We start from the raw sequence: 27,959 nt of genomic DNA, 5'->3' as shown, positions 1-27,959 counted from the left end.
GTGATCACCTTCACACCAGTAAATCTGATGATTTGATAAAATGGGAACATTCCTTGAAAGACACAACAGTCATAACTCATACAGTTAACTGAATGCATATTTCACTTAAAGAAATTGAATTTCTAGTTAGAAACGTTCACATACACACATGCGTGTGCGCGGGCATGCGCACCAACTCCAGGCAATATAGGGGTCTTCCTTGGTGAATTCCACCAAACATTTAAGAAAGAAGTAATAGCAATTCTACATAAACTCTTCCAGGAAATTGAAGGGAAGGGAATACTACTCAGACAATTCTAGAGGTCAGCATAATCCTGATACCAAAGGCCAACAAAGATTATAAGAAAAGGAAACTGTGGACTAATATTGCTAATGATAGAGGTAAAAATTTTAAACAGATTTTTAGAAAATTAACAGTATATAAAATGGGAGAACATACCATAATGACATGGGGTAGTCTTGTTTATATCAGTCTTGTTAAGATACCAGTTTTCTTTAAACTGATCTGTAGCTTCAGTGCAATTCCAAATCAAACTTTAGTGTGATTTTTCCTAGAAATTGACAAGCTGATTCTAAAATTTATATGGATATGTAAAGGTTCTAGAAGAACCAAAAGAATCCTGAAAAAGAAGAATAAAGTTAGGAGCTAACATTATCTCATTTCAATACTAATTATAAAGGTACAGTCATAACATTGGCCTAAAAATAGGCAAAAGAGAACTGTATATAGACCAGAAATAGACCTACACTAATATGAGCAACTGACTTTTGGCCAAAATGCAAAGGCAATTCAGTGGAGAAAAGAAAGTATAAATAGATTAGCTGAAACAAGTGGATATCCATGTGCCAAGAAAAAAAAATGTACTTGCATTCATACCTTCCAACATTTACAAAATTTAATTCTAAATGGATTATAGACCTAAATGTGAGTCCTAAAGAAAAAAAATCTTTTTTTTAAGTAGCCTCCCTGCCCAATGTGGGGCTTGAACTCATGAGCCCCTCTCTCAAACTCCTAAAAGAATACACAGGAGAAAATTTTTGTGATATTGGGTTAGACAAAGATTTCTTTGATATGACACTACAAGAACAACCAATAAATCAAAAACAATGATCAATTAGACTCCATCAAAATAAAAAACTTCTCTTCAAAGATACTGTTAAAAGAATGAAAACAGAGTAGGGAAAAAATGTGTAAATCACATGTAGTCAAGGATTGGAATCCAGACTTTATAAATACCTCTCAAAACTTGATCAGAAAACAAATATCTTAATAAGAGAATGGACAGAAGATATGAGCAGACTCTACCTAACTCTATAATGTGATGCTTTATATATTCAAAATCTGTATCATTAGGTGAATATGTGTTCAAGATTGTTATAACTTACCTAGTATTTTTAATTGGTATTACATAACTCTTTGTTCCCTATACCATTTTTGCCTTCCATTATATTTTTTCAGATAGTAAAACTTCCACTTCGTTTTTTTTTAAAAAATAATTTACATGGTAGGGATCTATATTACTACCCCTTCATATTCAGGGGGTCATCTGAATAAACACTGAGAGCACCCTGCAGTCCCCATAAAGGAAGGGCAACTTTCTCAATGACAGTGACCACAGTGGCCCTGGAAGTAAAAAGTCCCTTGAAATTTCTGACATTAGAAGAACTTAAAAAAAGTGGGAGATGGCACAGTTAGCAGGTTTCCAGAAAATGACAAAGACATAATATACACAAAATGGACAGGGTCAACAACTGGGCTTCCAAGAATAATTTATGAAAACCATTTATACAGTCTTAAAATAGAATGTGGACCATAATAACCAAAAGTACTTCCTGTTTTAAGATTGTAAGCAAAAGTTTTATAAATGATGTAGATGGTTTTAATGCAGCAGTGAACCCAGACGCTATCACCAACTGAGGGGTTTTAGCTCAAATTTTATTTAGGGGAAAAAAGCAGTAGTTGATCAGGATGCTCAGCCATGACAGCTCTAAAAGACCTTGGTAGTTACATTTGGAGAAAGGACACACAGAGGCACTTGTAAGCACGTGCATTTCATCTGGATGAATTTTCTTTTCCATAATTACTTTTGCTTTTGAAAACTGAAAAGATGTGCTTTAAAAAAACAGAGCTCTTGCTCTCCATTTGAATACTAGTTTGGAATCTGACAAATATAGAACAAAACTAACCTTGAATTCAGTGCCTGCCTTGATATTGGGGCCTCTCCCTCTTATGTTTCGCCCAAAGAACTAAGAAGGAACTCCGCATACCCAGCGGATCCCTTGAATTGGCTGTTTCACTTCTCGGCAAATCACTACCTTTTCTGATTGTCTTTTCGGAACTACTAAGGGCTGAAATGTGGATGCAAACCAAAGCAAATCATTTTTTTTCCTAAGGATTTTTTTTGGTTTAATTCACTATTTGAGTAAAGTCACTTTTAAAGCAGCAGCTATCAACCCTGAAAAGCAATAGTTTCCATTAATCTTTTTTTGGGGGAAACCTTAGTTGTAGGGCTATAACATCTTCTTTAAGTAGAATTTAACATAACACTACTTCATAATTAGCCTTTTTATTGTCAGATAGTTTGATTTTAATATAAAAAGCACGTGTTAATTAAAAAAAAATACTCTACCTCCATTGCTAATAAAGTCTATAAAAGAACAAACTGTATGACCAGTAGGAAGATTGAGCATCTGGCTGAGGGTAATAGATTCTGTCAACTAAGCTTTCATAGGGAGGTACCTAGTGGCATCACAGCCTGGAAGGGTAAATATGTTTCTGCAAGTGAAATGAGGGTATTATAAGCAGAGAGAAAAAGAATGTTCAGAGGCAGAAGGGAGACCTGCAAGACTTTCTACTGCGGTCACAGTTTAAAATACTGACTTTTACTTGGGTCGAGGTAGGGTTAAATGCATGATGGTGACTCCAAGTCTTAGGTCTGCATCTTTGGATCCATGAATATATATAGAAGACTTTGGGGATGTGTATGTCATAATCCTACTATCTTAACTCTAGTTTCCTAGAAAGGAGAGACTGAGGCAAATCTTACAAGCTAATGTTTTATTAAAAAGTGCAATTTTAGGATTGCAACAGAGTGGAAATGAGGCGGGGAAGGAGCAAAAGCAATTACAAGGTGGTGCGTTACTGTCCTGCAAGAAAGCCAGCTCATTGTTTTATTGTGTGTAGTGTCTAGACAGTCCATAGAGAACCACCCTGTCTGGGAACAATTCTTGGGGTAGAGGAGTGGGAGTAAGAAAAAGGAAGGAATTTATCCATTAGCTCCTTCAATTCCTGTTTCTTTGGGGTCAAAATTTGGATTATTGTTTCTGATTTGTTACTCATTTTCTTTTATAGACACAGAAATATATATCCTTGCACACTCTTTGTATGAGACTTCACAGTCCTCCAACTGGGTTAGGTGGAGTACATACCCCCACCCCAGTGATGTTGTGCCTGGCCAGTCTTAGGTAGATGGGCTCACTGAGCATTACTAGTTGACTGTTGAGAAACCTGATAATGGGATACCTTGGCAAGATTATCCAGAAGATGATAAAGCCTGGATCACAGAATTCCAAGCTTTAAATAGGTTCTAAGCACATAGGAATCCTACCCAGCTTCGTTGTACTCATACATCTGAAGATCAGTGTGGTCAGGATTTGGGGAAGAAGTCGACCAGCCGGGCCTCAGATGTGCTTGTCTGAGAGAGTAGCTGAAGCAAGTATACCTCACAGGTGGAGGGGAAAATGCTAACAGTGGAAAGTGAACTAGGGAAGATAGGAGCTAGCCTGCAAGCTGAAGGGTAACACTGCCAAGATGGGCTGGTGGGAATAAGCTGGATAGCCCAGGCAGCTGGAGTAAAAAAATATTTTCCCTCACAGGTAAGCTTGTCCCTCCATTGCCATGTTAGTCGAACTCATGGTTCTGAGCAAAGCCTCTTCATAACTGTATATAAAAGCCTGAGCCAAGATTGAGCAGCTAGGTAGCATATCTTAGTGGCTATGAGCACAGGCTTGGGAATCACACAGATCTGGGTTCCGATGCTGACTCCTTTACTGTGTAACTGTGGGCATTTTCTAAATTTCTATAAGCCTTTCTCAGATAAGGAGAAACAATTTGATGCATGTTTTGTAGTAATTAGCACTGTTAGATGGGAGATCCTCCACCTTCCAGGTCCATGGTAAAATTGTAAGTCCTAACATCTTGTTGGATGGCTGGGGCCATATGACATTCTGGCCAATGAATTGTGAATGGAAGCTATGTGTGTCATCTTGGGGCTGGTACATGTTGCTCTAAAGACCTCTTTCCCTCTGGCATATGGTAATCAAATGTTCAAAATGGTGGCCGCTCTGTCAGTTTGCTCCCTGAATAAGTACTAGGGGCAGAATCCCACTGCTGATCTGCGGAATACCTGTAGTGTGAGCAAGTCGTAAACCTTCATTGTTATAAGCCACTAAGATCTTTGATGGTGTTGATTACAGCATTATAACCCGTCCTTTCCAGATATAGTGTGAAGTCACTTAGTAAAGCTTCTGGCACATAGCAAGTACTCAAGAATATAGTTATTAAAATGGAATCTTATTATAGTTCAATTAGGCGTATTCTCCAAAGATCTTTTGTTTTAATGTCTTGTTAGTGAAAAGGAAATAGGAAGGAAGAAGCAAAAAGGATCTGAGTATCTGTGGAATTTTAAAGTTTCTTTTTTGTAATCATTAATGTTATGATCAAAATGAATAAGCATTCAGGCAGATCATTATTGCACATGTAATTTTCTTCGAAAAGTCTGAAAGTGTTGAGACAAATAAATGATTGCATGAAAAGTTTATGTAGAAGCTGAAGTATAAATGCATGTGAATTCCTCTTCTAATTTAATACCTGTGATCATTTCCACCTGGTTGTTTACTTGGACAAGAACTCCGGATCATACATTGATTATTCATTCAAGGGCTATTTTAAAAATAACAGGACAGAAGATGAGAAAGCATCCCATTAACTTTCTTCAGGTGACATTAACACTGCTACTTTAGTGGCATCCAAATGCCAGTTATGATGTGCTATATCAGAATCATCTGGGGAGTAAAATGGAAGAATTTTAATTTGCAAATAAGTTTAAATTCACACAAAAGTTCCAAGATTAATACACAGAGCTCTTGAATTCCTTTTATCAGGATTTACTAATTTTTAACATTTTCCACATTTGTTTCCTTTCTCTTGAGATGAGAATATTCTTTTAAATTACCACAGTAGAGTTATCAAGCTCTAAGGATTTAGCATTGATGTGCTATCTTTATCTAGTCTATAATCCAATTTTGTTTATAGTCCAATTTTGTCCATTGTCTTTATAATGCCCTTTATAGCATAATTGTTTTTTCAATACAGGATCCAGTCCAGGATTATGTATTGCAGTCATTTTCCATGGCTTGTTAATCTCTTTTCATCTGGGATGTTTCAGCCTTTTTTTTTTTTTTTTTTGTCTTTTGTTGAACTGATACTTTTGAAAAATACAAGTAATTTATTTTATAGAATGATCCTTACATTGTGTTTGCTTCTTGTTTCCTCATAATTCGATTCAGGTTACTTTTCCCTTTCCAGAATCCTATAAAAGTGATGTGTAGTTTTCTTAGGGTATCATATCTAGAGGTTCTCAAAACCCATTCACCTCCCCTTAATGGGGTTAATTTTGATCACCCAGTAAAGCTTTTGTTCAGTTTCTCCATCTGACGGTTACCATTTTGCCTCTTGCCAGTAACAGGCAATTTATGGTTAAGTACTTTAAGATAATGCGTATATCCTGCCCTTCATCAGGTATTACACCTTAGGTTTAGCAATAATTGTTGATTCTGGCCCCAGAAAGACAATCTCTACATTTACTAGATGGTCTTCTGTAAGGAGTAACCCAGTGTTCTATTCTATCTGTATATCTATGGATGCATCTATGTATGTTTCTATGTGTTTATGTTCTGTCTCTGTTTATCTACATTATCAGTATAGACTCATGGACCCCTATTTTATTCAGTGGGTTGTAATCTATAAATATTCTTACCTGTTTAGATGCTCGGATTATTCTAGCTTTGGCCAGTAGAAACCCCTTTAAGCTGACCAAACTGGCTCCGATGTCTTTTTGACATGTTCCTCATTGGATGTGTGTGTGTGTGTGTGTGCGCGTGCGTGCGTGCGTGTGTGTGTGTGTGTATGTATGTATTTGCTGGCAACACTTCCTTACTTTCTAGCAAGGCAAGATGTTTGAGGCTCATGTTGCACCTACTCTTCCCCAGACTTGGATTTATAGTTTCCAACAGTAAGCTAATTGAATTAAATGTCAGGAAGTATGGCCCAAGTAGTATTTTCAAAGAAAACTCCTAAATAGTTCTGATGCTCAGGTAGCTACATGAATACTATATTATTTGATAAAAGGAGTTATAAAATGCCTCATAATTATGTTAATGATCAGATCCCCTAGCCCTATTATGAGTTCTTGATTCCTGCAGGACTCTGTTTTACACTTTCAGACCATCAACATGAAACCCAATTACCTTCAGGAAATGTCACCTTACTCCCTGGTCAAAACTGGGACAAAGTGGTTCTCTCTTCTGCGCACCCCTTTTTGCCTGGTTCTAGTCCTGCTTTACCTTCAGGTGCTTATTGTTTCTTGTTCTCTTCCTTCCTCTGACCCATCATTGGCCTGCATAAAGAAGGCATAACTTATTTCAGGAAAGGAACAAGTTGTTGGATATCAAGGTTTATTCATTCAATAGTCAACAAATATTTGTGGGTTGGTCTGAAACTTCAACTTGCTGGGGGTTATTTTTAAAATATGCATGAAATCAAGTTTCCTCTTTATTTAAATGACCTGGATGGCCAAGAGCAACAGGATTCAAAACTCACTATGATCTCTCTCTCCCTTGCTTTTGGTTTGGGTGCTTAGGTGTTCATTATTGAAGAAATCCTCTAAAATGACTGGCAACTGATTATAATGTCTTGGCTAAAAGGTTAACTGATAGTAAAATTTGAGAATGCGCTAAAGAGCACCCGTCCCCTGGCATTCACTTAGCTTTTCTATTTGCTTCCTCTGCACATACTCCACAAGTAAATTTTTGTATGTAATTACTGACTAGAGATAAGGGACAGGTGTGGGAAAGAAGGATGCACAAGATCTGAATGTGGAAGTTGGTAGAGGCGATGCAGGCATTAAATACTTAGGACAAATAAATGTCAAGTTAAATCCCGGTGTCCAGGGAGAAGGTGGCCCAAGAATAATAACAGATGAAAATGTATCCTCATGGGAGTCACCACTAAAAAGAATTTTTGATATGAGAAATTAGAAGGCAGAAAGAGCCTCCCTTGGAAGCTTGATAGACATCCTAGATTCATGATGTGGGGCATAAGGTAAACTAGGAGCAGGGTACTGCCCAGATATAAGGCTGGGGGGATCAGATAGGGGAACCTATTGCTTTGTATATCCAAAGACCCTGAAATATGTTTCCTGGATTTTTTTTTAAAGTTTTTTTATTATGTTCAGTTAGCCAACATACGGTACATCATCAGTTTTTGATGTAGTGTTCAACGATTCATTAGTTGCCAGTTTAAAGTAGAGTCACTCTGGTTTCAGGGAGTCCACACTGAGGGCCTCAAGGGGAGAAAACCCCACAGCAAGATGTGTTCCTAGCTCTGGACTCTGCAAGAACACTGTGTTGCTATAACTACTTGACCGTATAAAGCCTGAGCAGTCCTTACACCTGGAGAATAAAGCTTTGTTTACACAGAAACTTGCACAGCCACAGTTGACAAAAGGCCACACTAGGGAGATTGCCTGTTGGCCAAGGAGTGTGCAGATCTATTTGATCTTGTTTCTTCTTTAAGCCTTTTTTTCCAGGAGACAGTAGTAGAGCTTCCTGAGCTGCTACAAGTAAATGTAAGTTCCATTCACACCAGCATTGAGGAGACTGAAGGCTAGGTCCTCTAACGTCCTGCGGATCTTCTACTTTCAATCATTTCCCCATCATGGAAATACAGGGCACTCTTTCTCACAGTCCTAATGCCTGTAACTCCCCGTGATCCTCACTGTACAACTCTGGCTCAGATGAGGCAAGAACAGAAAACAATTGGCCAAGATGCAAGTGTAGCCAGGAAATGTGTGAAAGGCAGGAGGGGCATTAGGGCAGGCAAGTGGATGCCTGCTCCAGAGCATCTCTGTTGCTGTGATCTGGGTTAAACTACGAAGCTGGTCGGAAGAGAGGAGGATGCAATAAAAAATAACAGGTGGCTAACCGGAGTCAGTTGCAGCATGGGACAAGTTCTGCAAAGCTCCTGAAGAACTAACTGAGGTCTTTCTACCTGCAGGCAGTCGGAGAGCAGGTAAATGCTTTGCTAATATGGTTAGAGACACAGCTCTAGAGAAACCCTGAGGGCAAATGCAGATAGTGAGGCTGTCATTTAGCAAAGGCAGAGTTTTGAGAAATGAAATATTGTTCCCATCACACAGTTATAGATCTTCCTTCATTGTAAATTAAATGAGCTCATGGCTTCTGAAAATAAACCATAAATAATTTGTAGATCATCTTTTGATGAATAATAGCAATCCTTAGAAGAGATGAAATGGAAAAAAAATGTGCACTTCTTAATAAAGGAGAACAGTGAAATTGTTTGCTGGTTGTTGGATGACAGCCTGTAGAATTGATGTGCTTTTAATTAGGGTATGTTTGGTGTGTCAGGCTCAGAGAGGAAGGTTTATTTTCTGTATTTTGCTGACTTGCACAATTCCCCTTAAGAAAAACAACAGCAACAACAAATTAGTTACTGAAAGCCCCAGCTAAATAGCATTGGTTGAGTAATGTACTTTTCTTGTCACTTGTGTGTCCAAATGACCTGAGCCTCGGGCTGAGTCCCCATGACTGGGCAGCATCTGGGTCCCTGGGTCAAGTGGTGCCTCCCCTCCCACCTCTGTCCTCGGAGCCCTTCCCTCCCAGCAGGAGCCCTTTGAAGTTACAGGCTGAGTCTCCTGTGGATGACCTCACCTCAGGTAGATGTACAGAGCTGTCTCATAAAGAGATTTTTAGGATTTGTGGCATTTGCTTTGAGTATCCTCTGAACAAAATGTCGTAGGGAACAAATAAGCAATCAGGTTTTAGAAAAAGGCTTTATAATTATGTATTGGTTTTTTTTAGAGACCATCCATATTTAATATTAGCATTTAAAAATATTTCCTGTTGCTCTGCCCACTCGGATTCAGGTGCCTTTGCTCTTCAGGAGCAGCTTACCCCTTGATAGCTGCTCCTGGCCTCCTAGAAACAGGGTCCAGGCTTTCTCCCTAAGGGGAGAGACGGTGGATGTCATCAAATGCTCAGGTAATGAGTTCAGGAGAGGTTCACATCTATCAGAAGCCTTCACTCTGTGTGCTTAGAAGAATAGAAAAAAATAATAGAAAAGAGAGCACCTTTAAGAAAGATGTACGTATTTGATGAAAGCATCTTTGTGTTGGCTGTGGTTCACTTTATAGGCATAAGTGTGTGTACTGGAGCACAGTAGCATCCATTGATCTTTCTGTTGGGGTCAGTCTCTAGGACTATCCCAAAAGAAATATAATTCTAGCCACATATGCAATTTTAAATCTTCTACAAGCCACATTAAAAAAGTTAAAAGAAACAGGTGAAATTCATTTTAAAAATTTATTTAACTTAATGCAATCAAAATATTTCAACATGTAATTAGTATAAAAATTATCAGTGAGATATTTTATATTCCTTTTCTTTATACCAAGTCTTTGAAATCTGGTATATATTTTACACTTATTTTTTAGTTTAACTTTTCTGTTGCAAGTATTTCTCTGTATTGCTAATCCCCTTCCTCAACACAATTGCTAGTGGCTGAATGCTATTGAATCACAGAAAAGTACTGGAATTTTCTACTTCTATATATTTGGACATGGAAGGTTTTCATTTTGGGCTATTACAAATGACATGGTATTGTATCTGAAAAAGATAGTGAATGAGAGAACTCTTTTCCTCATTTGCCAATCAAAGATTACACAGGTACCCCTGGAGTCTGGAGGTGTGTGTGTGGGAGAGAGAGAGAGAGAGAGAGAGAGAGAGATACAGACAGACTGGGAGACAAAGTAAGAGAGTGAGACCCTGATATGGGAAGCTGTGTGCATCTTTCTCATCTGGCATTCCTATGTGCCAAGTCCTGTGCAGGGGTAGGAGATGAAGGAACCTTATTCCTCTTTAAATTTTGAAATCCAAGAGTAAAGGAGATAAATGGCAGCTTTGGGGGCCTTTCTGCTCTGGAGGTGCTTGTTCCCATAGAAGTATCCTTGAGCCATGACAACTCATCAGAACAGAGATGGTGGCATGCAGCACCTTGGGCAGATAGGTCTAAGTTTTCTCTGCCTCCAGTGGGGTGTAGGACTGTCAGATATTTCCTTGGTGGTAAAGAGTGGTTTGAATGAGATGCTGAGAACAGGAAGGATCCAGAAATGGCCATAGGGTCCTGGCTGGGTAATGCGCCTAAAGATAGCAGTACGGACAGTACAATTCTCATGATGAAGTGGCTTTCCAGTAAGACACCAACATCAGGAGGTGCCCGTGACTTCCATACAGGCCATTATAGAACAAATTAGGATAGAGGAGTGGATCGCTCCCTCCTTACCAATGTTGTACCCTGCAGGATAAGGTGTGGAGAAAATTCTAAAAGAAACTTAAGTTTTAAACTCCAAACAGATAAGAGATCACTGGATTTGACAGGCTTCACTTGGAACTGAGTAATTAAGTACCATGCCATCAGTTGGAAGTGTAAATGGGTAAAAATGGAAATTTAATCTGGTTATAGAAAAAAAAAGACATCTTTGTTTTGCATAATAAAAGGGGAGGGAGTGAAATGCTCCATCTTTAAAATATGCATTACTTCTGTACTTTCTGCCATGGCTATATTTTCCAGAGGTGAAACAAAAATAAATGACTTCGATTGTTCAGGTGCTGCAGAATTGTATATGAGTCCCAGAGGTGATTATTTTCTTTGAGAAACATAGACAGTAACCAAACACAACTTATTTCAGCTGTCTGTATCTGACATGTCATTTCAACTCTATCAAAAGTTTCTGTTTTTCTTGAAAAATAGTTTCATTTATCTCTTTTGGTAGCAAAACAAATTAAGAAGTCTTTCAAGAGGAACAGGATGTAGAAGCTCACTGAGGCAAAGTAAGCTGGACATGAGGTTCAGAGAACTCTTGATAGGAGAGTCATCTTCACTGAAAATTAGCATAATTGAGATGCCCTGAATGTGTCTTGTGTAAGTGACAAGAAATTATGAATGTGGCTTAACTCTGTTTCCATTATTTGTTGATGATTTACTTAGGTTATTCAAGTATTGGATGGCTGTTTGTAGCGGGGGGCAGGTTAATAGCCACATCACCACAATTGAGCATACATTCAAGTTCAGTGCAGTGCAGAATGTTGCAACAAGTGAAATATGCAAATTTTTTCCCTGTAGTTTGCCCTCCGTGGAAGACAATGTGGACAAATGACGTGTCACGGAGTTTTAGAGGAAGGAGGAACATCAGAACATCCAGTCTAGTGACTTTCAACCTTTCAGACCCAAGAACACTTTTATAACAAACCATTTGTAACACCCCTGTCCTACCCTAAAATAAGATTCATAGACAAGTAATTTATATACATGGAATGTATAAAATGTTCTAACTAGAAGAAAAATAAAATGAGAGTAATTGATGATGATACATATTTCAATACTAAATTCACAGGCATGGTGATGGAAGACATGCTGAAGTAGCCAGGAACTTGTACTACTTACAGTGAGTAAGTTAGATTCAAAAGAAGATCAAGAGCCATTCTGTACAATGCAAGTGTAGAAGCACAGGTAGATATTGGGGTAGAAACTAGTAGGACCATTATATATTAAAGCTACGCAAAAAGGGGCACTTGGGTGGCTCAGTCGGTTAAGTGTCTGCCTTTGGCTCAGGTCATGATCTCGGGGTCCTGGGATTGAGCCCTGCATCCGTCTCCCTGCTCATTGGGGTCTGCTTCTCCCTTTGCCTCTGTCCCTCCCCTCTGCTTGTGCATGCCTTCTCTTACTCTCTCTCTCAAATAAATAAATAAAATCTTTTAAAAAACTATGCAAAAATATTGTTTTTGTATGTGAAACAGTTAAGTTCTAGGCTAGTTAATTATAATAAAGCCTGTCATGTACCTCAATGTCAGAGGGACATTAGAAAGTTGTGCAGGATGCAGGACAACTCCTGATTGTTGCCGACTGTGTTAAGCCTTGCAGGACATCCAGCATCCCTGTCCACACTTGCTAAATGCCAGTAGCACTGTCCAATCCTGTGACAACCAGAACTTCTCCCATGCATGGCCCAAATGTCCCCTCTGCGGGCAGTGCTGCCCCTGAGGAGAAGCAATGATCTAGTCTAATCCTCTTGTTTTATAGACAAGTAAATTGAGTACCAAATGACTGGTCCAAGGTTTCTCAGCTGGGTAGAAGGAGAACAAGGAATAATTCCTCTAATTCCTGCCCAGGGCCTTATCAACTTGGGCTACATTCCTTCCTAGTGCTCCCAAAACATTTTGGAAATGGAAGGTCAAATTAAAATTCTTGCAGTTTTTGGAAGAGGGGACCAGAGCATGCATTCTGATGTTTTCATGTAACTTAGGATTACTGGAGGAGGCTTGATGAAGCTAATGGAGATGAAAGAGGAACTGCCCCGGCATCCCTCCCTCTCAAAAGCACCTCTTGGAGTTGTCACTTCCTCGGGTCCATTTCTCACCATTTCTGCCTTGGGCATGGCTCTGCTTTTAGGAAATTCTTTTCTCCCCACAGGAATAAGCAACCTGACACTGTACCAATCATAGCCTCTGCAATATTAACAACATGAAAGTTTTCTACTGCTCTATGGTAGTTTCATGTGGATTATATTTTTGTGTTAAGTATAACTCTCAGTAAAATACTACTGCTATATATCTACCCTACTATGTGTCAGGCTCTGATCTAGGCCCTTTTGCAGCTTGATTTATTTTCTTCATAACATTTAAGGTAGGTGTTATTAGTCCCAATTTTCAAATGAGAAAACTGATGCTTAGGTTAAGGATGGAAGGACAGAAGAAAGAACATTCCAGGTAGTTAACAGTCTCCAAAGATCCTGAAGTCATATGGTAGGGGCTAGTTTAACTAAGGTCCAAAGAATTTGTAGAAGAAGAATTGGAGTTGTTCTCTTTCCTTCATTGTATCATTCCTTCTGAGTCAGTTTTATAACCTCATTTCTTCCATTCCGTTGACATCAGATTTTCTGAAAGAGGGTCTCCACACCATAAGTGCAAGTTTGAATCTCTTGCAGTGTGTCTCCACACAACATTCTTTGACTTCCCTTTGGTTCTCAGCTTAGAGGGTTCTGAAGCACTTGACACAAGACCCCTTCTTCTTAAGTCTTTCATCTCTCCAATGTCTGTTCTTTGTTTCTCCTGTTTTCTTCCAGCTTCTAAATTTACGTGTTCTTCTTATCACTGTGAGCAAAGAACCATTTCCTACAACCACAGATGCCCTTCTGTGCTGCTAGACCACTGTAATTCGTTTGAATGGAATTAATTAGTTGATTCACATAAGACTTGGTTCCATAAGAGATTTGAGGCACCTTGTGCGATGTCTCTCCTGAGCCATGATTCTAATTTCCAAACACTTCCAGGGAATCCTCTTTGAGTGATGATATTGACATCTAAAACTGGGTATGGTCAAAATGGAATTTACTTTTCTTCTGTAAATAAGCTCTTATACTTTTTGATTTTTTTTAAAGATTTTATTTGACAGAGAGAGAGAGACAACGAGAGAGGGAACACAAGTAGGGGGAGTGGGAGAGGGAGAAGCAGGCTTCCCACTGAGCAGGGAGCCTGATGTGGGGCTCGATCCCAGGACCCTGGGATCGTGACCTGAGCCGAAGGCTGAGGCTTAATGACTGAGCCACCCAGGTGCCCCCTACTTTGTGATTTTTCTTCTTCAGAATACCATCATTGTTCCCTCCATCCTGTTAATAACTGCTTCATTTATTATCTCTTCATGTTTATTAGGTCATGAGCTAAGTCCCAATGGTTTTAGCTTTTTGGAATCTCAAATATTTGTCTTCCCTTTTCCATCTCATTGCCACTGGCCTGCCTTACTGTAACCAGTTATAACATTTTTGTTTCTACCTACCTCCAAGCCATCTTGCACTTTGCTTTCAGAATGATTATTATAATGCTCTTTAAACCCACAATGATGGGACGCCTGGGTGGCTCAGTTGCTTAAGCATCTGCCTTTGGCTCAGGTCATGATCTCAGGGTCCTGGGATTGAATCCAGAGTTGGGCTCCTTGCTCAGCGGGAAGTCTGCTTCTCCCTCTGCCTGCTGCTCCCCCTGCTTGTGCTCTCTCTCTGACAAATAAATAAATAAAATCTTTTTAAAAAAATAAACCCACAATGACTCCCACTCCTCCACTGCATATATATTTAATGGAATAATATTTTTATATATTAAATATTTTTTTCTTTCCCTTGATTTCTTCTTTTTCCTCATTCCATCACTTAACCAGTCCTCTTGCTCATTGTCTCAGGGCAGAGATGAGGGAAAACTAAAAACAGAAATAACCAGGGAGTCTTCCATATTTTTCCCCCCAAACCCAAAGCCCTAGGATATAGAGAGCTCAGGCTGTTAATGGTTTCCTGGTCAAAAATGTGGAGGAGTCAAGATTGTCCCAGACTAAAGAGTAATTCCAATCTGGGCTAGAGGGAAGAGATGTATGGTGATGGTGGTAGTAGTAAGGACATGCTCCACTTTCCAACTAGTGCTACCAGTAGTTGCAAAGACTCAGAGAAGTTTGTGAACTTCTAGAGAGAGGGAACCTTGACTTCTCAGCATCACTGCTGGGGATATGGAGTGGTAGGGGTGGCCATATGTTATATTAGACAGATACGGCAATAATCAGTCTTTTGAAGGAACCTCAGGGGCTGGCAAGCTAGGAAGGAACATCTTAGTAATAAACTGGACAGGAGACTCAAGGAGCCAGTAGTCCAGTGCCTTCCCAATGCCTGGGCATGATGCAAACCCTGAACTCACCCTCTCAGGGAGAGTAAAGGGGAGGAACACTGAAAAAAAAAAAAAGATTCAAATCTCTGGCCAGCTCAGGAGAGTGGGGCTTAAATTAGAAATGAAGTTGAATGATTGAAATCAAGTTATATTGCTTACGTATGGAAGTCTGTGGGCTAAGATGCACAGTTTCACACAAAATTAGGTATAAAACCTTTAAATTGAGTATGAAGCCCTGTAGAATGGTGCTTGAGTCAATGTTTCTAGTTTTACTTGTTTTTTCCTTTTTTTTTTTTGGTAACTTAAATTTTATTTTGAAGAGTCTGTTTACAATTCCTTGGTCATGTTTTCCTGCTTCTGCTGCTTCGCTGGCCCTTCTCTCTGCCTAGAAAGCACTCCTCCTCCAACATGCCCTCACCCCAATCCTACCAACTTTTCAACACCTTCTCAAATGCCATCTGCTTCACAAAAACTTTGTTGTTTCCCTTTGCTTAACTCACAGGCATTTTACACATCCTTCTTTGGCCCTTGCTGGACAAGGAACTCCAGACTCCACATTTACACTCAACTCTAGTATGGGTACAGCAAAGCCCATGGACTCTAGCATTGTTTGTGTTCATCCTCACAAGCTACCACTACTTAAACTACCACGACCTGTTCTCATGACCTGTCCCCCATTGATAATTAACAGGTAGAAGGTAAGAAAGGATGAGTTTTATGGTGACCACTCTAGATGATCATTTAGTGCAGGACAACCTTGATCAGCTTAGAGGATGGAGGAGGGGAGTAGTTCATCAAATGAACTTGAACAATGATCTGTAACCCAGTTCTGTTAACTTGGGCACAAGAACAATGGAGTTTAAGTGTCACACTCTGAATCTAACATCGAAAGAGTCTGTGTAAAAATCTTTTTTTTTTTTGTAAAAATTTTTAATAAACCTGTTTCACTTAGAATTTTCCTGATCTGTGATCTGAATGTTGGGGAATTGTTAAAGCAGCAACAAGTGTAGCTCCCCAAATCTACCAGGAAAGATTGTTGTCCAAATTGGGGATATTTCTAAGGGCACTCACCATAATCTGCCTCATGTCCCTGTAATGACTTGAGTGTGTCCTATCATTTGATTTTAAACTGTTTGAGGTTAGAGTCTGTTTGCCCATTTTTATATACTTCTTATTAGCTGACTTGTAGTTAAGTGCTCAGTAAATGTCTGTTGAATTGGATTCTTTCATATCATTTATTAATCCTATTTAATCTTTTCATGAATCATTAATTTTTTTAACTAATCTCAAAATGAGTTGAGACACCATACATTAAGTGCCTAGAAGAGACCATAGTATTAGAGACTATTTAGGGTTTTCTGAAACAGTCTCGTTTTATGTATTCTTTTTTCCCCTTTTCAATAATAGCACTTCATTAAATGTGAAACCATAGGCAAACCCTTTTTCTTCATTTGTAAGATTTTCACATAAATTGATTTGTCAGGGAAAGATTGCAGAGGAGTAGGGGACCCTATTCCAACCAGTCCCCAGAATTGAGCTGGATATCTACCAGCCCATTCTGAACACCCACGAAATCAGCCTGAGATGTAAGAAGTTAGATCTGGATCTCTACAAACAGAATATCAGAGGCAGTTGGTTTCGAGGTACAAAGCAGGGAGCCATGATTCTGTGGGTAGATATAGGAGGATAAATGGCAGCGGGAGAAAGCCTGGCTGTAGGGATCGACAACGCTGGTGAGCGATAGCCTCACGTGCTGGGGACGGGGCACAGACTCGCAGACCGGTAGCGGCGGGGAAAGGACTTTAGACGGAAACCAGAGTGGCGAGGCCCCGCATGCGAACTGGGAGTGGCTGGCGGTTTTAGAAGCACAAAGGGCAGAAACATGCCCTGACCTGGAGGTGAGGACTGGGAGCACTATGGAGGGGCGCACAACCCAGGAGGGCAGTTTATAGCAGCACAGACAGAAACGGAGATAGTGTAGCTTGGAGAGCTCACTAAAGAACAGACTGCGATCTCTGCGCTCTGAGGCAGAGGGTTGGAAATGGTTTCTTCTGCTCTGACTCTTGGAAAAGACACAGAAAGCTGCCAGGGAAAGGCACCAGAGAACAAAAGCCCCTCAAAACCAGTTTTCACTGAGCCCATCCCCTGCCACAGGGGGCAGGGCAACTCTGCCCAAAACAGGGTTGCCTGAGTAACAGCGTGGCAGGCCCCTCCCCCAGCAGACAGGCTGGGAGAACAAGAGGCCAGCAACCCTAAGGTCCCTAGAAAACAGGTGCACCTTGCTTGGGTTGTGGTCAATAATTTGGACTCTATACATTCCCTCACCACCCCTCAACAGAATGACTAGGAGGAGGAACTCCCAAAATAGGAAAGACTCAGAGATTATTACTTATGCCACAGATTTACAAACAGATACAGATATAACCAAGATGTCAGAGATGGAATTCAGGCTAGCAACTGTGAGGACAATAGCTAGAATGGAGAAATAGATTAATGGCAACACAGAGTCTCTAAGGGCAGAAACAAAAGCTGAATTGGCAGAATTTAAAAATGCTATCAATGAGATCCAATCTAATCTAGATAATCTGGAAACAGCTAGGGTAAGTGAGGCAGAAGAACGAATTAGTTACCTGGAAGACCATTTAACAGATAAAAAGGGAAAAGAGGAGGCCAGGGAAAAACAACTCAGAATCCATGAAAATAGAATCAGAGAAATAAGTGACACCATGAAACATTCCAATGTCAGAATTATTGGAATCCCAGAGGGGGTGGAGAGAGAGAGAGGACTGGAAGATATATTTGAGCAAATCATACTTGAGAACTTCCCCAGTCTGGGGAATGAAACAAACATTTGTGACCTAGAGGCAGAGAGGACCGCCTCCCAAGATCAGGGAAAACAGGCCAACACCCTGGCATGTAAATAGAGAAAAAGCAATAAACTCACAAATCTTAGAACCAAGGAAACAATTTTAAGAGCAGTTAGGGAGAAGAGATTCCTTACATACAGAGGGAGGAACATCAGAATAACGTCAGACCTATCCACAGAGACCTGGCAAGCCAGAAAGGCCTGGCAAGACATGTTCAGTGTACTAAATGAGAGGAACATGCATCCAAGAATACTTTATCCAGCAAGGCTGTCATTTAGAATGGATGGAGAGATGCAGAGCTTCCAGGACCGGCAGAAACTGAAAGAATATGTGACCACTAAGCCGGCCCTGTAAGAAATAAGGGGGATTCTATAAAAGGAGAAAGACCCCAAGAGTGATATATAACAAATTTACAGGGACAATCTATAAAAACAAGGTCTTCACAGGCAACATGATGACAATAAATTCGTATCTTTCAATAATCACTCTCAATGTGAATGGCCTAAACGCTCCCATAAAATGGCACAGGGTTACAGATTGGAAAAAAAGGGCCCATCCATAGGCTGTCTACAAGAGACTCATTTTGAACCTAAAGATACATCCAGACTGAAAGTGAAGGGATGGAGTTCCATCTTCCATGCCAACAACACCTCAAAAGAAAGCTGGGGTAGCAATTCTTTTATCAGACAAATTCGATTTTAAACTAAAGACTGTAGTTAGAGACACAGAATGACACTATATCATTCTTAAAAGGTCTCTCCAACAAGCAGATCTAACAACTGTAAATATCTATGCCCTCAACATGGGAGCAGCCATCTACATAAGCCAACTGTTAACCAAAATAAAGAGTCATATTGATAAGACATTAATTGTAGGAGACCTCAATACTCCACTCTCAGCAAGAGACAGATCATCTAAGCAGAAAATCAACAAAGAAACAAGAGATTTGAATGACACACTGGACCAGATGGACCTCAGAGATATATACAGAACATTCCATCCTAAAACAGCAGAATATTCATTCTTCTCAAGTGCACATGGAACTTTCTCCAGAATAGACGTACTGGGTCACAAATCAGGTCTCAACTGATACCAAAATATTGAGATTATTCCTGCATATTCTCAGACCATAACGCTTTAACACTGGAACTCAATCACAAGAAAAATTTGGCAGAAATTCAAACACTTGGAAGCTACAGACCACTCTACTCAAGAATGTTTGGGTCAACCAGGAAATCAAAGAAGAACTTAAACAATTCATGGAAATCAGTGAGAACGAAAACACGTCAGTCCAAAACCTATGGGATACTGCAAAGGTGGTCCTAGGGGGGAAATAATAGCCATCCAAGCCTCACTCAAAAAAATAGAAAAATCCCGAATTCACCAACTAACTCTACACCTTAAAGAACTAGAGAAAAAGCAACAAATGATGCCTAAGCCATGCATTAGAAGAAAAATAATTAAGATTAGAGCAAAGATCAATGAGTTAGAAACCAGAAACATAGTAGAGCAGATCAACGAAACTAGAAGCTGGTTCTTTGAAAGAATTAATAAGATCGATAAACCACTGGCCAGACTTATCCAAAAGAAAAGAGAAAGGATCCAAATTAATAAAATTATGAATGAAAGGGGAGAGATCACGACTAACACCAAGGAAATAGAAACAATTATTAGAAATTATTATCAACAACTATATGCCAATAAACTGAGCAACCTGGATGAAATGGATGCCTTCCTGGAAACCTATAAACTGCCAAGACTGAAACAGGAAGAAATTGACAACCTGAATAGGCCAATAACCAGTAACGAGATTGAAGCAATGATCAAAAACCTCCCAAAAAACAAGAGTCCAGGGCCTGATAGATTCCCTGGGGAATTCTACCAAACATCCAAAGAAGAAATAATACCTATTCTCCTGAAGGTGTTTCAAAAAATAGAAACAGAAGGAAAGCTTCCAGACTCATTCTATGAGGCCAGCATTACCTTAATCCCCAAACCAGGCAAAGACACCATGAAAAGGGAGAATTTCAGACTGATATCCCTGATGAATATGGGTTCCAAAATCCTAAAGAAAATCCTAGCTAATAGAATCCAACAATACATTAAAAGGATCATCCACCACGACCAAGTGGGATTTATCCCCGGGATGCAAGGGTGGTTCAACATTTGCAAATCAATCAATGTGATAGAACACATTAATAAGAGGAGAGAGAAGAACCATATGGTCCTCTCAATTGATGCAGAAAAAGCATTTGACAAAATACAACACCCTCTCCTGATTAAAATTCTTCAGAGTACAGGGATAGAGGGAACATTCCTCAAGTTCATAAAATCCACTTATGAAAAACCCACAGTGAATATCATCCTCAATGGGAAAAACCTGAGCGCCTTTCCCTTAAGATCAGGAACACGTCAAGGATGCCCACTCTTGCCACTATTGTTCATCATAGTAACAGAAGTCCTAGCAACAGCAATCAGACAACAAAAAGAAATCAAATGTATTCAAATTGGCAAAGAAGAAGTCAAACTCTCTCTTTTCGCAGATGACATGATACTTTCTGTGGAAAACCCAAAAGACTCCACCCCCAAATTACTAGAACTCATACAGCAATTCAGTAACATGGCAGGATACAAAATCAATGCACAGAAATCAGTTGCTTTCTTATACACTAACAATGCAACCGTAGAAAGAGAAATTAGAGAAACGATTCCATTTACAATAGCACCAAAAACCAGAAGATACCTCAGAATAAACCTAACCAAAGAGGTAAAGGATCTATACTCTAGGAACTACAGAACACTCATGAAAGAACTCGAAGAAGACACAAAAAGATGGAAAAACATTCCATGCTCATGGATCGGAAGGATAAATATTGTTAAAATGTCTATGCTACCCAGAGCACTCTATACTTTCAATGCCATACCGATCAAAATTCCAATGGCTTTTTTCAAAGTGCTGGAACAAACAATCCTAAAATTTGTATGGAATCAGAAAAGACCCCGAAATGCCAAGGAAATGTTGAAAAAGAAAAACAAAGCTGGGGGCATCACGTTGCCCGATTTCAAGCTATAGTACAAAGCAGTGATCACCAAGACAGCATGGTGCTGGCACAAAAACAGACATATAGACCAATGGAACAGAATAGAGAGCCCAGATATGGACCCTCAACTCTATGGTCAAATAATCTTTGACAAAGCAGGAAAAAATATGCAATGGAAAAAAGACAGTCTCTTCAATAAATGGTGCTGGGAAAATTGGACAGCCACATGCAGAAGAATGAAACTCGACCATTCTCTAACACCACACACAACAATAAACTCAAAATGGATGAAAGCCCTCAATGTGAGACAGAATCCATCAAAATCCTAGAGAAGAACATGGGCAATAACCTCTTTGACATCGGCCACAGCAACTTCTTTCTTGAGACATCTCCAAAAGCTAGTGAAACAAAAGCAAAAATGAACTTTTGGGACTTCATCAAGATAAAATCTTCTGCCCAGCAAAGGAAACAGTCAACAAAACAAAGAGGCAACACACAGAATGGGAGAATATTTTTGCAAATGACACTACAGATAAAGGGCTGGTATCCAAGATCTATAAAGAACTTCTCAAACTCAACACCCCAAAAACAAATAATCAAGTCATAAAATGGGCAGAAGACATGAAAAGACGCTTCTCTGAAGAAGACATACAAATGGCTAACAGACACATGAAAAATATTCATCATCATTAGCCATCAGGGAAATTCAAATCAAAACCACATTGAGATACCACCTTACACCAGTTAGAATGGCAAAAATTGACAAGGCAAGAAACAACAAATGTTGGAGAGGTTGTGGAGAAAGGGGAACCCTCTTACACTGTTGGTGGGAATGCAAGTTGGTGCAGCCACTTTGGAAAACAGTGTGGAAGTGCCTCAAAAAATTAAAAATAGAGCTACCCTATGACCCAGCAATTGCGCTCCTGGGTATTTACCCCAAAGACACAGATGTAGTGAAAAGAAGGGCCATATGCACCCCAATGTCCATAGCAGCAATGTCCACAATAGCCAAACTGTGGAAAGAGCCGAGATGCCCTTCAACAGATGAATGGATAAAGGAGATGTGGTCCATATATACAATGGAATATTACTCAGCCATCAGAAAGGATGAATACCCAACTTTTACGTCAATATGGATGGGACTGGAGGAGATAATGCTAAGTGAAAAAAGTCAAGCAGAGAACGTCAATTATCATAGCGTCTTACTTATTTGTGGCACATAAGGAATAGCATGGAGGACATTAGGAGAAGGAAGGGAAAAATGAAGGGGAGGAATTGGAGGGGGAGAGAAACCATGAGAGACTATGGACTCTGAGAAACAAACTGAGGATTTTAGAGGGGAGGGGGGTGGGGGGATGGGTCAGCCCGGTGATGGGTATTAAGGAGGGCACGTACTGCATGGAGCACTGGGTGTTTATATCAAAACAATCATTACATCAAAAACCAATGATGTATTGTATGGTGATTAACATAACATAATAAAATAATAAAAATAAAAAAGATTGTCACATAAATTTTTAATTCAAATTAGTTATGCACTAGATGATGTATCCTAATCCTTATACTGGAAAATACAACGTCTGTTCACATTGTAGATGTCCACTAACGTTTGTTGATTCTGAATCAACTGTATTTTCTTTCTTCTTAGAGTTGTGCTTTGCCTATAAAAGCAAGTTGGACAAGGTTCTCCTTTTCTAGATTTGAGTTTACATCAGAGATGATGCAAACACATATATGAGGCATAGTTTTTTATTAGATTAAAAGTGCTTCTGATCAGTTCTTTCAATTGCAAAGTTTTAGATTGAAAATGACTTGTCTTTCCCTTGCTTACCAGGGTAATGATAGAATTCATTTTGTACACTTTGGGGTACCGTTTGGCTCTAAGAGGTAAAATAAACATAAGGGAGTAAATGCCGATCAGTCTGGTATCAGATAGGCCTAGAGACCTTTGAAGTTCTCAGTTTCTAAGTGTGCTCAGTTTAGGAAATTTTTGGTTATACCAAGCAGTGATAAAGACCAAAATGTGACCTTTCAGGCTTGAACAGGTACATGGAAACCAACCTTGTTCCCCCCAAGAATGAACCAAATGCCTTCTTTGCCATTATATTTCATGTGGTGTTTGAGCCTTTGGGGCTGTTGGGGAATTTCTGAGACACTCAACAGGAAGTACCAGTCAGATCCCCACTAGAATGTGACTGTGCATGTGTGTATGTATATGTAAATATATGTGACAATAGGGAAGTGTCATGACACAAATGTTGTACAGGTAAATGACTTTACCATTACCTGTAAATTTTATGAGTTCAGAGTCTGGGTCATTTTGTTTGCCCTTTCTTTCCTGTGCCCTGAAAAGTGTAAGTGATTGAGAAAAAATTACTGATGAAAGAATCATCTATCTATAGATCAGATTCTATGTGGGCCAACAGGTCCCTTGAAACTATGGATGGATCAGAAACATTCAGAAAGGTTCTGAATGTTTTGACATTTAGCAACTGTGATGGTTAATTTTATGTGTTAACTTGACTGGGCCACAGGGTACCCAGATATTTGGTTAAATGATATTCTGGTGTTTCTGCAAGGATGTTTTTAGGTGAGATTAACATTGTAATTGGTAAAGTAGATTGTCCTCTATGATGTGTGTAGACCTCATCTAATTAGCTGAAAGCCTGATGTGAACAAAAATTGACCTCCTGAATGAGAGGGAATTCTTTGCTTTCCAGCCTTTGGATTTCATTTGTACCATTAATTATTCTGGGTCTCAAGCCTGCTGGCTCATACTGCACATTTGGAATTACCAGTTTCCATAATCACATGGGCCAACGTCTTACAATAGATTTGTTTCTATATCTGTATATATAAATCCTATTATTTTGGTTTCTCTAAAGAATCCTGCCTAATATAGCAACTGTGTAATTGTAGGCAAGTCATCTAGTTTCTCTCTCTTTCCTCTTCTCTAAATATGGAGATAATAATATTAGCTCTTCAGAGTTAAGATTATATATGATTGCACACATGAATCAGATGCCTGTGGTTAAAATGTGATTCTAAATGATTAAAGATAGTAACTCATTTAACCTTAATAAAAAGCCAATGAGATAACATACCTATTTTATAGACAAGGAAACTGAGGCACAAAGGAATTCAATAGCTTGCCCAAGTTTACATGGTTAGCAATATTACATTTCACTGAAACCCACGAACTCTTTCCAAAGCACACCAAAAATGTTACATTTCCTGGTCTACCCTGTAGTCAGGTAGGGGCTATATGACTGATTTCTAGTTGATGAAGTGTGGACAGAGATGATGTATGTTATTTCCAGGCCTGGCTATAAAGCACAGTCACAAACCATCACACTTGCTTTTTCCCTTTCCATGACCACATTGAGGTCATTTGTTGAAGGAGTCAGAGCTGTGAGATTAAAGAAACATGAGTCTCTGACTCATCCCTTAGGGAAGAACTGCATAAAGAGCGGCTCCATGAGAAATAAATTACATTGTACTTCACATGATGAGCAATAATTTCTCACTGAATCAAACTTCTGAGATTTTAGGGTTTATTTGTTAGCCCAACTGAGCCTAACCTAGACCATCTAATAGTGTGTTAGTGTTGGGGTTTAAATCAAGGTATTCCAGATTTAGATATTATTTACTTAACTGTTGTGGTGCAGTGCTTTTCAGCTCTAGGCACATGGAAGTCACTTAAAAATATTAATTCTGATTATTATCTTGCCTTTTGAGAAGTCTTCATGATGTAAATAAAGTAAAAACATTTGGGTATTTTTTATTAAAGTGTAATGAACATATAGTGTCATATTAGTTTCAGGTGTACAATACGATTCAACAATTCTATACATTACTCAGTGCTCATCAAGTTAAGTGTACTCTGTAATCCCCTTAACCTGTTTCACCCATCCCCACCCACCTCTCCTCGAGCAACCACTAGTTTGTTCTCTGTATTTAAGTCTTTTTTTGTTTCCCTTTTTTTTCTTTGTTCATTTGTATCTTAAATCCCACATATGAGTGAAATCATGGTATTTATCTTTCTCTGTATGACTTATTTCACTTAGCATTATACCCACTAGGTCCATCTATATTGTTGTAAATGGCAAGTTTTCATTCCCTTTTATGGCTGAGTAATAGTCTATTGTGTGTGTCTCTGTATATATGACCTCCCCTTTATTCATCTCTGGATGCACACTTGGGTTGCTTTCATATCTTGGCTATAATAATGCTGCAATAAACATAGGGGTGCATATCTTTTTGAATTAGTGTTTTCATTTTCTTTGGGGAAATACCCAGTAGTGGAATTACTACATCATATAGTAATTCTATTTTTAATTTTTTGAGGAACCTCTATACTGTTTTCCACAGTAACCAGACCAATTTGCATTCCAACACCCCGACAGAGCACAAAGTTTTCCTTTTTTCCATGTCCTCACCAACACTTGTTATTTTTTGTCTTTTTGATACTAGCCATTCTGAAAGGTGTAAGATTATATCCCATTGTGGTTTTGATTTGCATTTCCCTGATTATTATCGATACTGAGCATCTTTGTTTTAATCAAAGCTAAATGGGTTTTGTTATAGTTAGATTTGTTAATATGCTAATGTGCATTATGAATTTCCTAGAGAGAGGAGGAGTGTGAAGTGTTCTTAAAATGACTTGGCCCATGGAACTCTTTCTGTGAACAACACTTAGGAAATGTATTTTGGAAGCAGCATATGTAGCAAGCACTCTAGAGCTACACTTTCTGGGTTCAGATCCCAATTCCTCCACTAATAGTGCTATGGCCTTGGACAGAACACTTCGCCTTTCTGAACTTCAGTTTCTTCCTAGGTAAAATGAAGATAATAGTAACTACTTTACAGGGTTGTTAAGAAATTTTCTTGGTCTGATATTTTAAAAAGGTTTAGAATACTGACTGGCATGTAGTAAATGCTCTGTGTGTGTGTGTGCGTGTGTGCGCATGTTTAGTAAATTAATGAATACATCCTTCTCTTACCTTGTCTACTAGTTTTCTATACTGTAAGCCCCGTGAAATCCAGGAGTGCTTTTTTCAATATGTGGAGCTTTACTACCTTAATACCTAGGAATTACTATTAAGCATATACTTGGTGCTTAATAAATGTTGAAGAAATGAATGGAAAAATGAATCTCATCCCATGATATGAGGTCAGTAATCTGTAACTAAGTTTTTGTTATCTTTATGCAGATCCAAGTTAAAGAATACCCACCTTTTGGCATTGTTATCAATAGATACCTGGTTGAGAAGAATGCAACAAGTAACTTTAGCCTGATTCTTGTGCTCAAGGTGCACGGGTAAGATAAAGGACAATCTCTGCTTTACTTCTTGAGTATGTTACATACCATGTCAGAACTTGGGAGAAGGGATTTTAATTAGTTAAGCAGCAGTTAGATTAAGGAATGATAACTAGGCTGTAATTAGTGTTATTTACCCCAAAACAATATTTTCCCTTGTATGCACCAGTGAGTGCTAATCACAGGTTCACTTTGGTGCATATTGGCCATACATTTCCAGATCCTTAACCAAAATTTCTAATTGTTGGGAATGGCGATTTGAGCTAAAAAAAAAATGTAATTGATAGAAGGTAAAAAATGGATTAAAAAAAAAAACCACTAAGGAACAACACCAAAAAAATGGGAGGCTGAATTAATAAGAATTTGTACTGCATGGAGAGAGGAGGTAAATATGCTACTTCCTAGGCAGAGGCAAAGAGAGAAATCAGGAGCACCAGGTGGGTTTGGAGGACACAAGAATGGCCTTTCCCACAAGTAAGGTATGTGGTAGTGATATTTGGAGGGGTCTCTCACTGGTGGTAAGATACGTCCAGTGACATCTGAAAGTAAAACTAAAAGATAATCAATTCAAAACCATTTGCTTGGACTTACCTCTTGTCAGGAAAGTGAGTTGGAAAGAAGAGAAGTTTGTTGTAACACAGTGTTTTCAAACTGGGGTTCCCAGACCCCAGAGACCTTAGGATGTATAGCTTGAGTGCCTAAAAGTTCTATGAAAGAATTTTCAGATCCTATGGGTTTTTTTTTTTTTTTTTTTTGGTTGTTTTTTTTGTGTGTGTGGCGGGGGGAAGGGAGGGCTTGGGATTTGGTTTTATTTTTTTTAGAGAGAGAGAGCATGCAAACAGGGCAAGGAGGGGCAGAGGGAGAGAGAGAATCTTGAGCAGACTCCAGCCCCAGTGTGGAGCCAGACACAGGGCTTGATCTCACAACCCTGAGATCATGACCTGAGCTGAAATCAAGAGTCAGATGCTTAACCAACTGAGCCATCCAGGTACCACAGATACTGTGTTTTCACTATGATGACAAACTAACCACACCTCCACCTCAACTAACAGATATTTTGAATTATTTGTATGGCCACAATATTAAATGGAAAGAAGACAGAATATGTCCTTCATTTCAGTACCTGGATTTGCTATCAGTCAGAAAAATGGGTAGATTAAAAATGAAAATGAAATGTTCATATTAAGTGAGAGCCAAATGATGCTACGGTGTGCTTAAGTAAGAATTTGAGTAGATAAATGTGGTGGAAGAATTGACTTGTCATACAGCACGTGGCAATGTAACCCAATAACATTAAAAAATATTGACCAGGGCGCCTGGGTGGCTCAGTTGGTTGAGCGACTGCCTTCGGCTCAGGTCATGATCCTGGAGTCCCTGGATCGAGTCCCGCATCGGGCTCCCTGCTCGGCAGGGAGTCTGCTTTTCCCTCTGACCCTCCCCCCTCTCATGTGCTTTCTCTCTCTCATTCTCTCTCTCTCTCAAATAAATAAATAAAATCTTTAAAAAAAATATTGACCAATTATAAAAAAATCTCATTTGAGTATAGTTAACAAACATGAGTTTCAGGTGTACAACAGTGATTTGACAAATTTATACATTATGCTATGCTCACCACAACTGCAGCTACCATTTGTCACCCTACAGCACTATTACAATATCATTGACTTTTTCCTT

The sequence above is a fragment of the Zalophus californianus genome, chromosome 3 (assembly GCF_009762305.2).
Source record: "Zalophus californianus isolate mZalCal1 chromosome 3, mZalCal1.pri.v2, whole genome shotgun sequence".
NCBI classification, from domain to species: domain Eukaryota; kingdom Metazoa; phylum Chordata; class Mammalia; order Carnivora; family Otariidae; genus Zalophus; species Zalophus californianus.
The sequence above is the reverse complement of the archived record's forward strand: the minus strand, read 5'-3'. Positions refer to the sequence as shown.